This window comes from Rutidosis leptorrhynchoides, unplaced genomic scaffold (assembly GCF_046630445.1).
Source record: "Rutidosis leptorrhynchoides isolate AG116_Rl617_1_P2 unplaced genomic scaffold, CSIRO_AGI_Rlap_v1 contig149, whole genome shotgun sequence".
Lineage (NCBI taxonomy): Eukaryota > Viridiplantae > Streptophyta > Magnoliopsida > Asterales > Asteraceae > Rutidosis > Rutidosis leptorrhynchoides.
This window is the reverse complement of record NW_027266401.1, coordinates 71,479-83,540: the sequence shown is the minus strand read 5'-3', so window position 1 is coordinate 83,540 and position 12,062 is coordinate 71,479. Positions and strand designations below refer to the sequence as shown.

Here is a 12,062-nt window from a genome sequence, read left to right as displayed (position 1 = left end):
CATATGCAATGCTTCCAAACACCCTAAGATGATGTACAGTGGGCTTGTATCCAAACAGTGCTTCAAAAGGAGTTCTATCTTTCAGTGCCTTGATTTGCAGCCTGTTTTGAATGTAAACTGCAGCAAAACATGCCTCTGTCCAGTATTTCCTGGGAACCTTCTTTGCAAACATCATGGACTTTGCCATCTCCACAATAGTCCTGTTTCTTCTTTCTGCAACCCCATTCTGTTCAGGGCAGTAAGGCACAGTCATCTGTTGGAACACCCCTTCTTTCTCACAGTATTCTTTCATCTCCCTGGAAATGTATTCTCCACCTCTGTCAGATCTCAGACACCTCACTCTACAGCCTGTTTCAGATTCTGCCTGCACCTTCCACCTTTTAAACAGCCCAAACAATTGATCTTTTGTTTTCATAAAGAAGATCCAAGAGTACCTGGTGAAGTCATCAACAAACTCCACATAGTATTTGTTTCCAGCTGTTGACTCCACTTCAATTGGCCCACAGACATCTGTGTGCACTAGTTGCAGCTTCTCAGTTGTCTTCCACTGGCTTGAAGGAAAACTGGACCTGTGGCTTTTACTCTTAGCACAAGGCTCACAAACATACTTCATCTTTGCACACAGCTTAGGCAGCCCTTTCACAACTTTTTTTCTCTGCATTGTAATTATGTTATCCAGGTTTGAGTGACCAAGCCTCATGTGCCACAGCTTTGTTGTTTCAGACAAGGTAGCAGTGTAAAAAGCTCCTTCAACATCTTCCATCCTCAGCTTGAACATTCTGTTCACCTGTGGTATTCTGTGTACCAACACCTTCTGCTCATTGAAAATCAGACACTCCTCATCCTCAAAGTAAACAGCATATCTCTTCTCCAACAGCTGCCCTATACTAATTAAATTTTGGTCTAATTCAGGGATAAAATAAACATCCTCCAGCACTGATTTTCCAGATTTTGTCTCCAATTCTACTACTCCTTTCCCTTCAACAGCTACTGTTTCACCATTTCCAAACCTAACAACTGCATCTACACTTCCACTACATTTTTCAACAAAAACTTCAGCATTCCTAGTCATGTGGTTGGAGCAGCCACTATCTACAATCCACACATTATCTTTCTCATCTTTTCTAATAGCAGAACATACCTCTACTGTGAAGGCACTTTCTTCTGCTCCTCCTGTGTTCACACCTCCTGTGTTGACAGAGCACTGTCCAGACTGTGGACTGTTGGGATTCTGCACTGGAGAACTCACTGAATGAGAGTTAACAGACTGTGTTGAAGCAGCAACTGAAGCAGAACCTGGACTGAGCTGATTCTGCTGATGATAAGCAATCTGAGGCATCTGATTATAGTTCACAGTAGGCTGTGCACACAGGTAATTTCCAGATCCCTTCCATTGATTTCCAGAGGCATAGTTTGCCTGGTACTGTTGCTGCACTGCAGATTCATTCTGAGAAGCTCCCAAGGGGATGAAATTTGCATTCTGACTTGGGTGTTGATAGCTGTTGCTGTTCTGTCTCAGCATAGGATGCACAGGTGGGATTTTTCCATACCCTCTGCTCATAGGATTCTGCTGGTCATCACACCACCTGTTGTAGCACACAATGTCAACATGCCCTTTCTTCCTGCAATAGTTGCAGATGGCTGCCTCATGCCAGAAACATCCTGCCTCAGGGTGATTGTTCTTCCTGCAGTGCTTGCATACTGGAAAGCTGCCCCAGTTTGGATTTCTTGCTGCCTGGCCATTGAATCCCCTGCCACCATTGTTTCTTGATCTCCAGGGCTGAAATGATTGATTCTGAGGCATTCCTTGCTGATTATTGTGAAACAGTGGCTTCTGCATGTAAGGAGTAACCTGATAGGCCTGATTCTGCATCTGTTGGTTCTGAGGCATAAACTGCTGCTGAGGCAGTGGCTGACACATATACTGTCCTGTGTTGCCCTGTGAATGTACTGTTTGCACCTGTGCCTGATTTCCAGCCTGTGTGCTGTTTGCACCTGTTTCCACACCTTCCAGAACCTGATTCAAAGGTGGAATTTGCTGATATTTAAACCTTTCACCTCTAAAAGCAGCAACTACTTCCTCCTTCTCCTCCTTAACACCATATCTGTTTTCATGGATTTCCAGGGCATTAAACACCTCCTCTAGACTAACCAACTCAGGCTCCTTCTGAAATTCCCTGTTTAATGGTGCTATCACAGCCTCAAACTTCATGGGTATACTATCTAACATCTTTTCTACCTGCTCCTCCTTGCTAACAGCTACACTGTATGTTTTTATCTTCTGCAGGATCTCCATATACCTAGACCTAGCCTCCACTACAGACTCCTCATCTTTTATCATGAACTCTCTAAACATCTTTTCAACCTTTTTCTTTTTGATTTTTCTGGTTAGATCACTCCCTTCATACTCCAGTTTTAACAACTCCCAGATTTCATTTGCACTAACACAGCCTATTATTTTTCTCAACCCTACCCTTTCTACCCAACTTCTCAGCCACGCCTTGGCTTTCCTATCTTTTTCTAACAACTGCTCTCTTCTTCTTCTATCATTTTCACCTAACTCCTCCAATCTAACTCCAATCGGTAAATCTTCTACTCCATTTACCACAACTTCAGTCCAACCTAAATCATCAATAGCTTCTCTAACTATCACAGACCATAAATCATAGTCTTCTCCAGCAAATTTCAAAATCCTATAACTATTACCTGAACCGTCGGTGTTCATTGCTTACCGGTTCTGATTTCTCTCCAAGACCGTCACCCGAAGCTCTGATACCACTGATGGAGCCTTACTGTGCCAACAGATTCCGCTAGCACAGTAGAATGGCTTTGAGACCGTGACCACAGGACGAAGACACTGCCAATCACAGCTCAGCTGAACGAAAACAGAGGATGAATCTGCGCTCACAGGATGAAGAGCACAGCAACAGAAACAGTAATAACTCAGAAAGATGAAATGAAGAAGACGAAGATTAAGAAAACTTGAATTAAAAACAGGATTGTAATCATATCCATTTGCGAAACGATTTGATGCTAAAAACTTAAATCTAAGGCTTGACTTTGGTATCTAAATTGTTTGGATCCTAAGAAAAACTAATTTCGGTTTCTGGGTATTCTATGGCTTCTCTCACCAATGCAACCAAGGTTTTTAAAACTGTAAAAATGAAGATGACGAAGAAGAAAAGTGAAGAAAAATGGCGATTTCAATCTATTTAATTTTTGTATTGAACGCTCAATTAACTTGTTTCTTTTCTCCTTCCTCTTTCTTACTTTTAAAAAATAACATAATGACTCTATATATAGGGTCGAACATGCTCGACGTCCTACATGAAATGGGAAAGCAAATACAGCCTGGATTTTGGAAAACCAGAAACCATAAAGTGAAACTAAAAGTGGTATTCTCCCACACAATTCGTTTTTCCTACTCCCTATGCAACTGAAATTCACCTATGACTTGTTCACAACGCGTATTCGAGCAAATCCGTACTGTAATCAGTAAAAACGGGCTGACTGTACTTCATCTTCTTCCTTGCGAAAAACACCATTTTTGTTGACTTTCGGGTTGACTTTCGTTCTGAGCTTGATCACGACTGAATCTTCTTCTTAACTTCATCTTCTTACTTCTAACAACTTCTTTTAACTTCAACTTGAATTAAAACTACACTAAAATTTGAATTTCGCCGTTTGCTTGACGGCCAAGCTTTCTCTAGCTTACAGACCCATTTTGCGATCTTCTTAGAACTTCAGTTTGAACCTTCAGTCTCCTTCAATGGAGTATTCTCGACATTTTTCCGTCAACAAACGCAGCTGCCGTGCCTTCAACTGACAATGCTTGATTTCCGTTCTTCACAGAACAACTCGAACTCACATTATGACTTCTAGGCCATCCCAGACAAAATTGAGCATACCAACTTCTTCGTTTCAACAAGACGAAGCTACCCACTTAACTAATTTATTGAAAACTGCAGAATTAAACGACTTGGACTGAAATTAAAGATAGAACCCTAACCGATTTGGGGCTTTTCGATTTAGGGAATTGCTAGACAATTGCTCTTAGAAGTAGTGTAGGTGACGTCTTCCTGAGTGTTTTCATGTATGTCACGGCCTCCGACTTTGCTCCGGCCGATCCGCAGATCGTTTGAAAGAAATTCCGTCGACAGCTTCTCTGGAACTCCACCCGAGTCCCTGAGTTTTGCTGCAGGTACAGCCAAGTCCTTCTGTTCTGGACGATGTACAGTTTCGTCCTTCCTGCAGAAACACTTCTTCTTCAAGTTTGGTTTCTTCTGTTGGAAGTTATCTCCAGCCTTCAATTTCTTCTTTTCTTTCTTTTCGGCTACCACCTGTGCTTCAATGACTTCAAGCACCTTGAGATGACCTAATCCAACAGCTCCTCCTTCATTGAAAGGTGCTTGAGTCATCCCTATCATTTCTGCCTGCTTGTAAGTCCTTGGCTCAATGCTTGCAGTCATCACTTCTTCAGCTGTGCTTAAGGATCCTGTCAGATCAGGTACAGGTGCTGGCTGAGCTCTGTCATATATGGACTGTATACTCCTCCTGCCTCTAGGTGGAGTGTGATCAATCTCATCATTGCTTCCTGTGCTTGCAGTGCTTTCTGTGCTCACAGGTATTGTGTTCACAGGTTCTGTGCTCACAGGTTCTCCTCCTGAGATTGAGCCAACATTGTTTGGATTCCCTGCATCAAAATGGACAAACACATTAGGAGACACTGGTGATCCCTCATCATGTGATGAGTTTTCACTCAGTACCTCAGAAATTATTGGTTGCATTGGTATCTCATATAGTGTTTTTCCTGGTGTGCTCACAGTAGGTTCCTCCCAATTCCACTCACCTAATTCATCAAACCTAACACTAGTGGATATGATTATTTTTCCTGTAGCAGGGTCAAGTATTCTGTAACCCTTGAATTCTCCAGAGCTGTACCCCATCATCACACCTTTGATTGCCTTTTCTGACATTTTCTTCCTTCTCTGTTCTGGTATGTGAACATATGCAATGCTTCCAAACACCCTAAGATGATGTACAGTGGGCTTGTATCCAAACAGTGCTTCAAAAGGAGTTCTATCTTTCAGTGCCTTGATTTGCAGCCTGTTTTGAATGTAAACTGCAGCAAAACATGCCTCTGTCCAGTATTTCCTGGGAACCTTCTTTGCAAACATCATGGACTTTGCCATCTCCATAATAGTCATGTTTCTTCTTTCTGCAACCCCATTCTGTTCAGGGCAGTAAGGCACAGTCATCTGCTGGAACACCCCTTCTTTCTCACAGTATTCTTTCATCTCCCTGGAAATGTATTCTCCACCTCTGTCAGATCTCAGGCACCTCACTCTACAGCCTGTTTCAGATTCTGCCTGCACCTTCCACCTTTTAAACAGCCCAAACAATTGATCTTTTGTTTTCATAAAGAAGATCCAAGAGTACCTGGTGAAGTCATCAACAAACTCCACATAGTATTTGTTTCCAGCTGTTGACTCCACTTCAATTGGCCCACAGACATCTGTGTGCACTAGTTGCAGCTTCTCAGTTGTCTTCCACTGACTTGAAGGAAAACTGGACCTGTGGCTTTTGCTCTTGGCACAGGGCTCACACACATATTTCATCTTTGCACACAGCTTAGGCAGCCCTTTCACAACTTCTTTTCTCTGCATTGCAATTATGTTATCCAGGTTTGAATGACCTAACCTCATATGCCACAGCTTTGTTGTTTCAGACAGTGTAGCAGTATAGAAAGCTCCTTCAACATCTTCCATTCTTAGCTTGAACATTCTGTTCACCTGTGGAATTCTGTGTACCAGCACCTTCTGTTCATTGAAAATTAGACACTCCTCATCTTCAAAGTAAACAGCATACCTCTTCTCCAACAGCTGCCCTATACTAATTAAATTTTGATCCAACTCTGGGATAAAGTAGACATCCTCCAATACTGATTTTCCAGATTTTGTCTCCAATTCTACTACACCTTTCCCTTCAACAGCTACTGTTTCACCATTTCCAAACCTAACAACTGCATCTACACCTCCACAACATTTTTCAACAAAAACTTCAGCATTCCTAGTCATGTGATTAGAGCAGCCACTGTCTACAATCCACACATTATCTTTTTCATCTTTTCTAACAGCAGAACATACCTCTACTGTGAAGGCACTTTCTTCTGCTCCTCCTGTGTTCACACCTCCTGTGTTAACAGAACACTGTCCAGACTGTGGGCTGTTGTGATTCTGCACTGGAGAACTCACTGAATGAGAGTTGACAGACTGTGTTGAAGCAGCAACTGATGCAGATCCTGGACTGAGCTGATTCTGCTGATGATAAGCAATCTGAGGCATCTGATTATAGTTCACAGTAGGCTGTGCACACAGGTAATTTCCAGATCCCTTCCATTGATTTCCAGAGGCATAGTTTGCCTGGTACTGTTGCTGCACTGCAGATTCATTCTGAGAAGCTCCCAAGGGGATGAAATTTGCATTCTGACTTGGGTGTTGATAGCTGTTGCTGTTCTGTCTCAGCATAGGATGCACAGGTGGGATTTTTCCATATCCTCTGCTCATAGGATTCTGCTGGTCATCACACCACCTGTTGTAGCACACAATGTCTACATGCCCTTTCTTCCTGCAGTAGTTGCAGATGACTGCCTCATGCCAGAAACATCCTGCTTCAGGGTGATTGTTCTTCCTGCAGTGCTTGCATACTGGAAAATTGCCCCAGTTTGGATTCCTTGCTGTCTGGCTGTTGAATCCCCTGCCACCATTGTTTCTTGATCTCCAGGGCTGAAATCCTTGCTGGTTCTGAGACATTCCCTGCTGCTGGTTGTGGAACTGTGACTTCTGCACATAGGGTGCAACCTGATAGGCCTGATTCTGCATCTGCTGGTTCTGAGGCATAAACTGCTGCTGAGGCAGTGGCTGACACATATACTGTCCTGTGTTGCCCTGTGAGTGTACTGTTTGTACCTGTGCTTGATTTCCAGCCTGTGTGCTGTTTGCACCTGTTTCCACACCTTCCAGCAACTGATTCAATGGTGGAATTTGCTGATATTTAAACCTTTCTCCCCTAAAAGCAGCAACTACTTCCTCCTTCTCCTCCTTAACACCATATCTATTTTCATGGATCTCCAGGGCATTAAACACCTCCTCTAAACTAACTGAACCAGAATCTTTCTGAAATTCCCTATTCAACGGTGCTACTGTTGCCTCAAACCTCAATGGCATATCCTCAAACAGTTTCTCTACCTGCTCCTCCTTGCTAACAACTATGCTATATGTTTTCATCTTCTGCAGAATCTCCATATACCTAGACCTAGCCTCCACTACAGACTCTTCATCCTTTATTCTGAATTCTCTAAACATCTTTTCAACCTTCTTCTTTTTGATTTTCCTAGTCAGATCACTCCCTTCATATTCCAGTTTTAACAACTCCCAAATTTCCTTGGCACTTACACATCCTATTATTTTCCTCAACACTACCCTTTCTACAGAACTTCTCAGCCACGCCTTGGCTTTCCTATCTCTTTCTAACAACTGCTCTCTTCTTCTTCTATCATTTTCACCTAAATCCTCCAATCTAACCTCGACTGGTAAATCTTCTACTCCATTTACCACAACTTCAGTCCAACCTAAATCATCAACAGCTTCTCTAACTATCACAGACCATAGATCATAATCCTCACCAGCAAATTTAAAAATCCCATAGTTATTACCTGAACCGTCGGTGTTCATTGCTTACAAATTCTGACTTCTCTCCAAGACCGTCACCCGAAGCTCTAGATACCACTGATGGAGCCTTACTGTGCCAACAGATTCCGCTAGCACAGTAGAATGGCTTTGAGACCGTGATCACAGGACGAAGACACTGCCAATCACAGCTCAGCTGAACAAAAAACAGAAAATGAATCTGCGCTCACAGAATGAAGAACACAGCAACAGAAACAATAACAACTCAGAAAGATGAAATGAAGAAGACGAAGATTAAGAAAACTTGAACGAAAAACAGGATTGTAATCATATCCATTTTGTGAAACGTTTGATGCTAAAAACTTAAATCTAAGGCTTGACTTTGGTATCTAAATTGTTTGGATCCTAAGAAAACTAATTTTGGTTTCTGGATATTCTATGGCTTCTCTCACCAATGCAACCAAGGTTTTATAAAACTGTAAAAATGAAGAAGATGAAAAAAAAGAGTGAAGAAAAATGGCGATTTCAATCTCTTTAATTTTTGTTATTGAACGCTCAATTAACTTGTTTTCTTTCTTTTTCCTCTCTCTCTCTTTTAACATAACAGAATGACTCTATATATAGGGTCGAACATGCTCGACGTCCTACACGAAATGGAAAGCAAATACAGCCTGGATTTTGGAAAACCAGAAACCATAAAGTGAAACTAAAAGTGGTATCCTCCTTGCACGATTCGTTTCTCTCTTCCCAATACAACTGTAATTTAACCTTTGACTTGATCATAAAGCATATTCGAGTAAATCCAACACTGTAAAACAGTGAAAACAGGCAGACTGCACTTCGTCTTCTTCCTTGCGAAAAACACCATTTTTGTTGACTTTCGGGTTGACTTTCGTTCTGAGCTTGATCACAGCTGAATCTTCTTCTTAACTTCTTCTTCTTACTTCTAACAACTTCATTTAACTTTAACTTGAATTAAAACTACACTAAAAATTGAATTTCGCCGTTTGCTTGACGGCCAAGCTTTCTCTAGCTTACAGACCCATTTTGCGATCTTCTTAGAACTTCAGTTTGAACCTTCAGTCTCCTTCAATGGAGTATTCTCGACATTTTTCCGTCAACAAACGCAGCTGCCGTGCCTTCAACTGACAATGCTTGATTTTCGTTCTTCACAGAACAACTCGAACTCACATTATGACTTCTAGGCCATCCCAGACAAAATTGAGCATACCAACTTCTTCGTTTCATCAAGACGAAGCTACCCACTTAACTAATTTATTTAAAACTGCAGAATTAAACAACTTGGACTGAAATTAAAGATAGAACCCTAACCGATTTGGGGCTTTTCGATTTAGGGAATTGCTAGACAATTGCTCTTAGAAGTAGTGTAGGTGACGTCTTCCTGAGTGTTTTCATGTATGTCACGGCCTCCGACTTTGCTCCGGCCGGTCCGCAGATCGTTTGAAAGAAATTCCGTCGACAGCTTCTCTGGAACTCCACCCGAGTCCCTGAGTTTTGCTGCAGGTACAGCCAAGTCCTTCTGTTCTGGACGATGTACAGTTTCGTCCTTCCTGCAGAAACACTTCTTCTTCAAGTTTGGTTTCTTCTGTTGGAAGTTATCTCCAGCCTTCAATTTCTTCTTTTCTTTCTTTCCGGCTACCACCTGTGCTTCAATGACTTCAAGCACCTTGAGATGACCTAATCCAACATTTTTAACTCTCAACTAGCTTGACTCTCAGTTGCCAGCTTCAAGGAATTTGATTCACAAATTTTCTACGGATGCATATAGATTAATTCTTCTTCTTTACATTCTCTGATCTCAATTTCCATAACATCTCCAGAATTAGAAGGTAATATATCACAACACTGCCTTCTTGGAGCCTGTAACTGATGAATTTCCAGGAAGAAGAAATAAATAAAAATCCATATGTTAAACATTAATTAAAATGAAGTGATAAATGCTTAGTGAATTTAGATAATAAAAGTAATGTAATTACCTGTTGAATGTTAAGATCTAGCTTTTGCGAGAAAATTCTAATCGACTCGAATTTCCTGGGTGAACCAGTGTCCTGCGAGCAATTAGCATAGGATTTCTTATAAGTCGTGACAGTATTTCCATTCCTACTAGAATCATAAACTCCATCGAAATAGAAAATGGTTGGTCTTCGACAAGGATTGTCGTGGAGCTCTTTTGTGTTGAAAGTGTAGACTCCAGCCAATAGAGATGTTTTCTTCCACGGTAGGAATGTACGTTGCACTGGAAGAACATCTTGTAGGAAAATATGATTTCCGAAAATCTGAACAGCAAAACCCCAAGAAATAGAAATTGTCCAGGAAAACCATCGATCATAACATACAGTTTGCTGTAGAATTCTTTCAGGATCAGAATTTACAGCCTTGAAGAAATGTTGTAGAGCTTCAGAATTTGTCATATCAGGAAATATTGGATTATGCTTGAACAAGATGGAGAGATACCAATGGTGATAATGGATGAGATGCCAACAAACCAAATGCATCGCCAAGAATATCAAACTGGTTCAATTTCACATCACCAAAATATACTAATTAGAAATAACAGTTTGAAAATGTTAATCACATGACATCAATGGGTTAGGACTGGAAAAAGAAAAGAACAACTGAACCGACCATACTGAGGCGAAACGATTCGCTTCGATTAATGGTCAGATTTCGATTTTGAAGAATTTATCAACTGTTGTGGGGAAAAATATTGATACAGTTCACCAAATCGATCCGATTCAGCTAACCAGATAATTTTTTCCCCAAAAAGTCAATAATATTAAGTGGTGCCTGACGGAAACAGGCTCGCGAGTTGATCCTAAAAATTATATAAGAGTTGTCAAGCAGTTGACGTATTGTTTTATCACAAGACATATTTGGGTTCTCAATGTTTCACAGCGTAGGACTAAGGAAAAACAAGCGAACCGAACAAACTGAGATAAATGAATAGGTTTGATATAAACAGACATTTCGATTTTGAAGAATTTCATTTCGGCATTTCCTATTAGTTTTTGAGTGTGTATAATCTAACCGAATCAACTTTTGTAGAGGAAAATGTTAAAAATCGATGAAAAATCACCTAAACCAACCAAATCGAACTGAACCGATTTAGTAGACAAGTGCATTTTGAGATTGACTCCTAAAAGTGACATGAATTAAGTGGTACCTGATGGAAACCAGGCTCGCGAGTCAATCCTACACCGAGTTCAGACAAACAACAGTAGATCCTAGAATCACTTCCATAGAGATGACGATATCGTTGAATACAAGAATCCAAAACCTTGGCCAAAACTTTAGCTAGGGATAACTTAAAGCAAAACCTCCTCCACCAAAAGCCATATCAAACCCGAAAATTTTGTTCTGTTCATAAACTTCTGAATTAGTCCCTATGTAGTACCAAAGATTATGATCATATTTCGACAGAGTCTTCACCAAATTCTCCGGTACAAAAATTGTGTCATCGTAACCAAACACAAACCACCGTACATCGGAGTGATTTTGTGAGACTGTCTCTAAAACCATACGGGCCCCACGAATTGCTGATTTGGAACCTCCTCCGGCCCTGTTAGTATAACGAAATCTTGGCGTGTCCTCAGAAATGCATATTGGAGGAAATAAAGAACTTTCTTCTTCTTCCAGGAAGTTGTCTAGAAACACACATCCTTTCATCTCTTTTGGTTTCCACCATATGTTGACAAGCTCCTTTCGTCTAGGCCATGACAATGCATTTGATGAAATCCCGAAAACGATGTGTTTAAGGCTGGTTGGAGGATTTAGATATTGTGATGAAGAAGAGAAGTCTTTTAGAAGTGGTTTAAGATTATAAGCGTGAAAGATGAACACTAGAATGTAGACGATGATTAATAAGGAAGAGATTAAAATGAAGTTTACCATACATGGAGGAGATTTGTTTTTCAAGAATATGCGACGAGACTTCATTTTTTTCAGAGGAAAATGAATAAAATGAAGTGAAAGGAATTAAAATATCTTATGATTACAGTCAACAAGTTTGAAATTTTGATGCCAAACTTTTACTAATAAAATCTCAATGAATGGAAATTGAACTGGACGCCGACTAACAAACTGGCTCCATTTCAACACAATGAGATAGATGAGTGGTAGATTGCCAAAACAACTGTTTTTCAGTTTTGACTAGAAAAAATAATAATGATTACTCCCTCCATCTCATAATATATATGTATCACAATACATTATGTTTAATCTATTTAGCACATTATTTTCTTTCTTAACACCCTTATATTATACCGCATTTTAATCTCTTACATTACAGTTTTGATTCATAATTGTGGCATGATGTGATTAATCAGGTGTATTGAAACATCATGTATTGTGGGA

The 12,062-nt window shown here is 40.6% G+C and overlaps 1 pseudogene; it reads right to left on the bottom strand.

The window, feature by feature from the left end:
- Nucleotides 1–9,039: 9,039 nt before the first annotated feature.
- Nucleotides 9,040–11,645, bottom strand: LOC139881394 (uncharacterized; annotated as a pseudogene).
- Nucleotides 11,646–12,062: the final 417 nt, after the last annotated feature.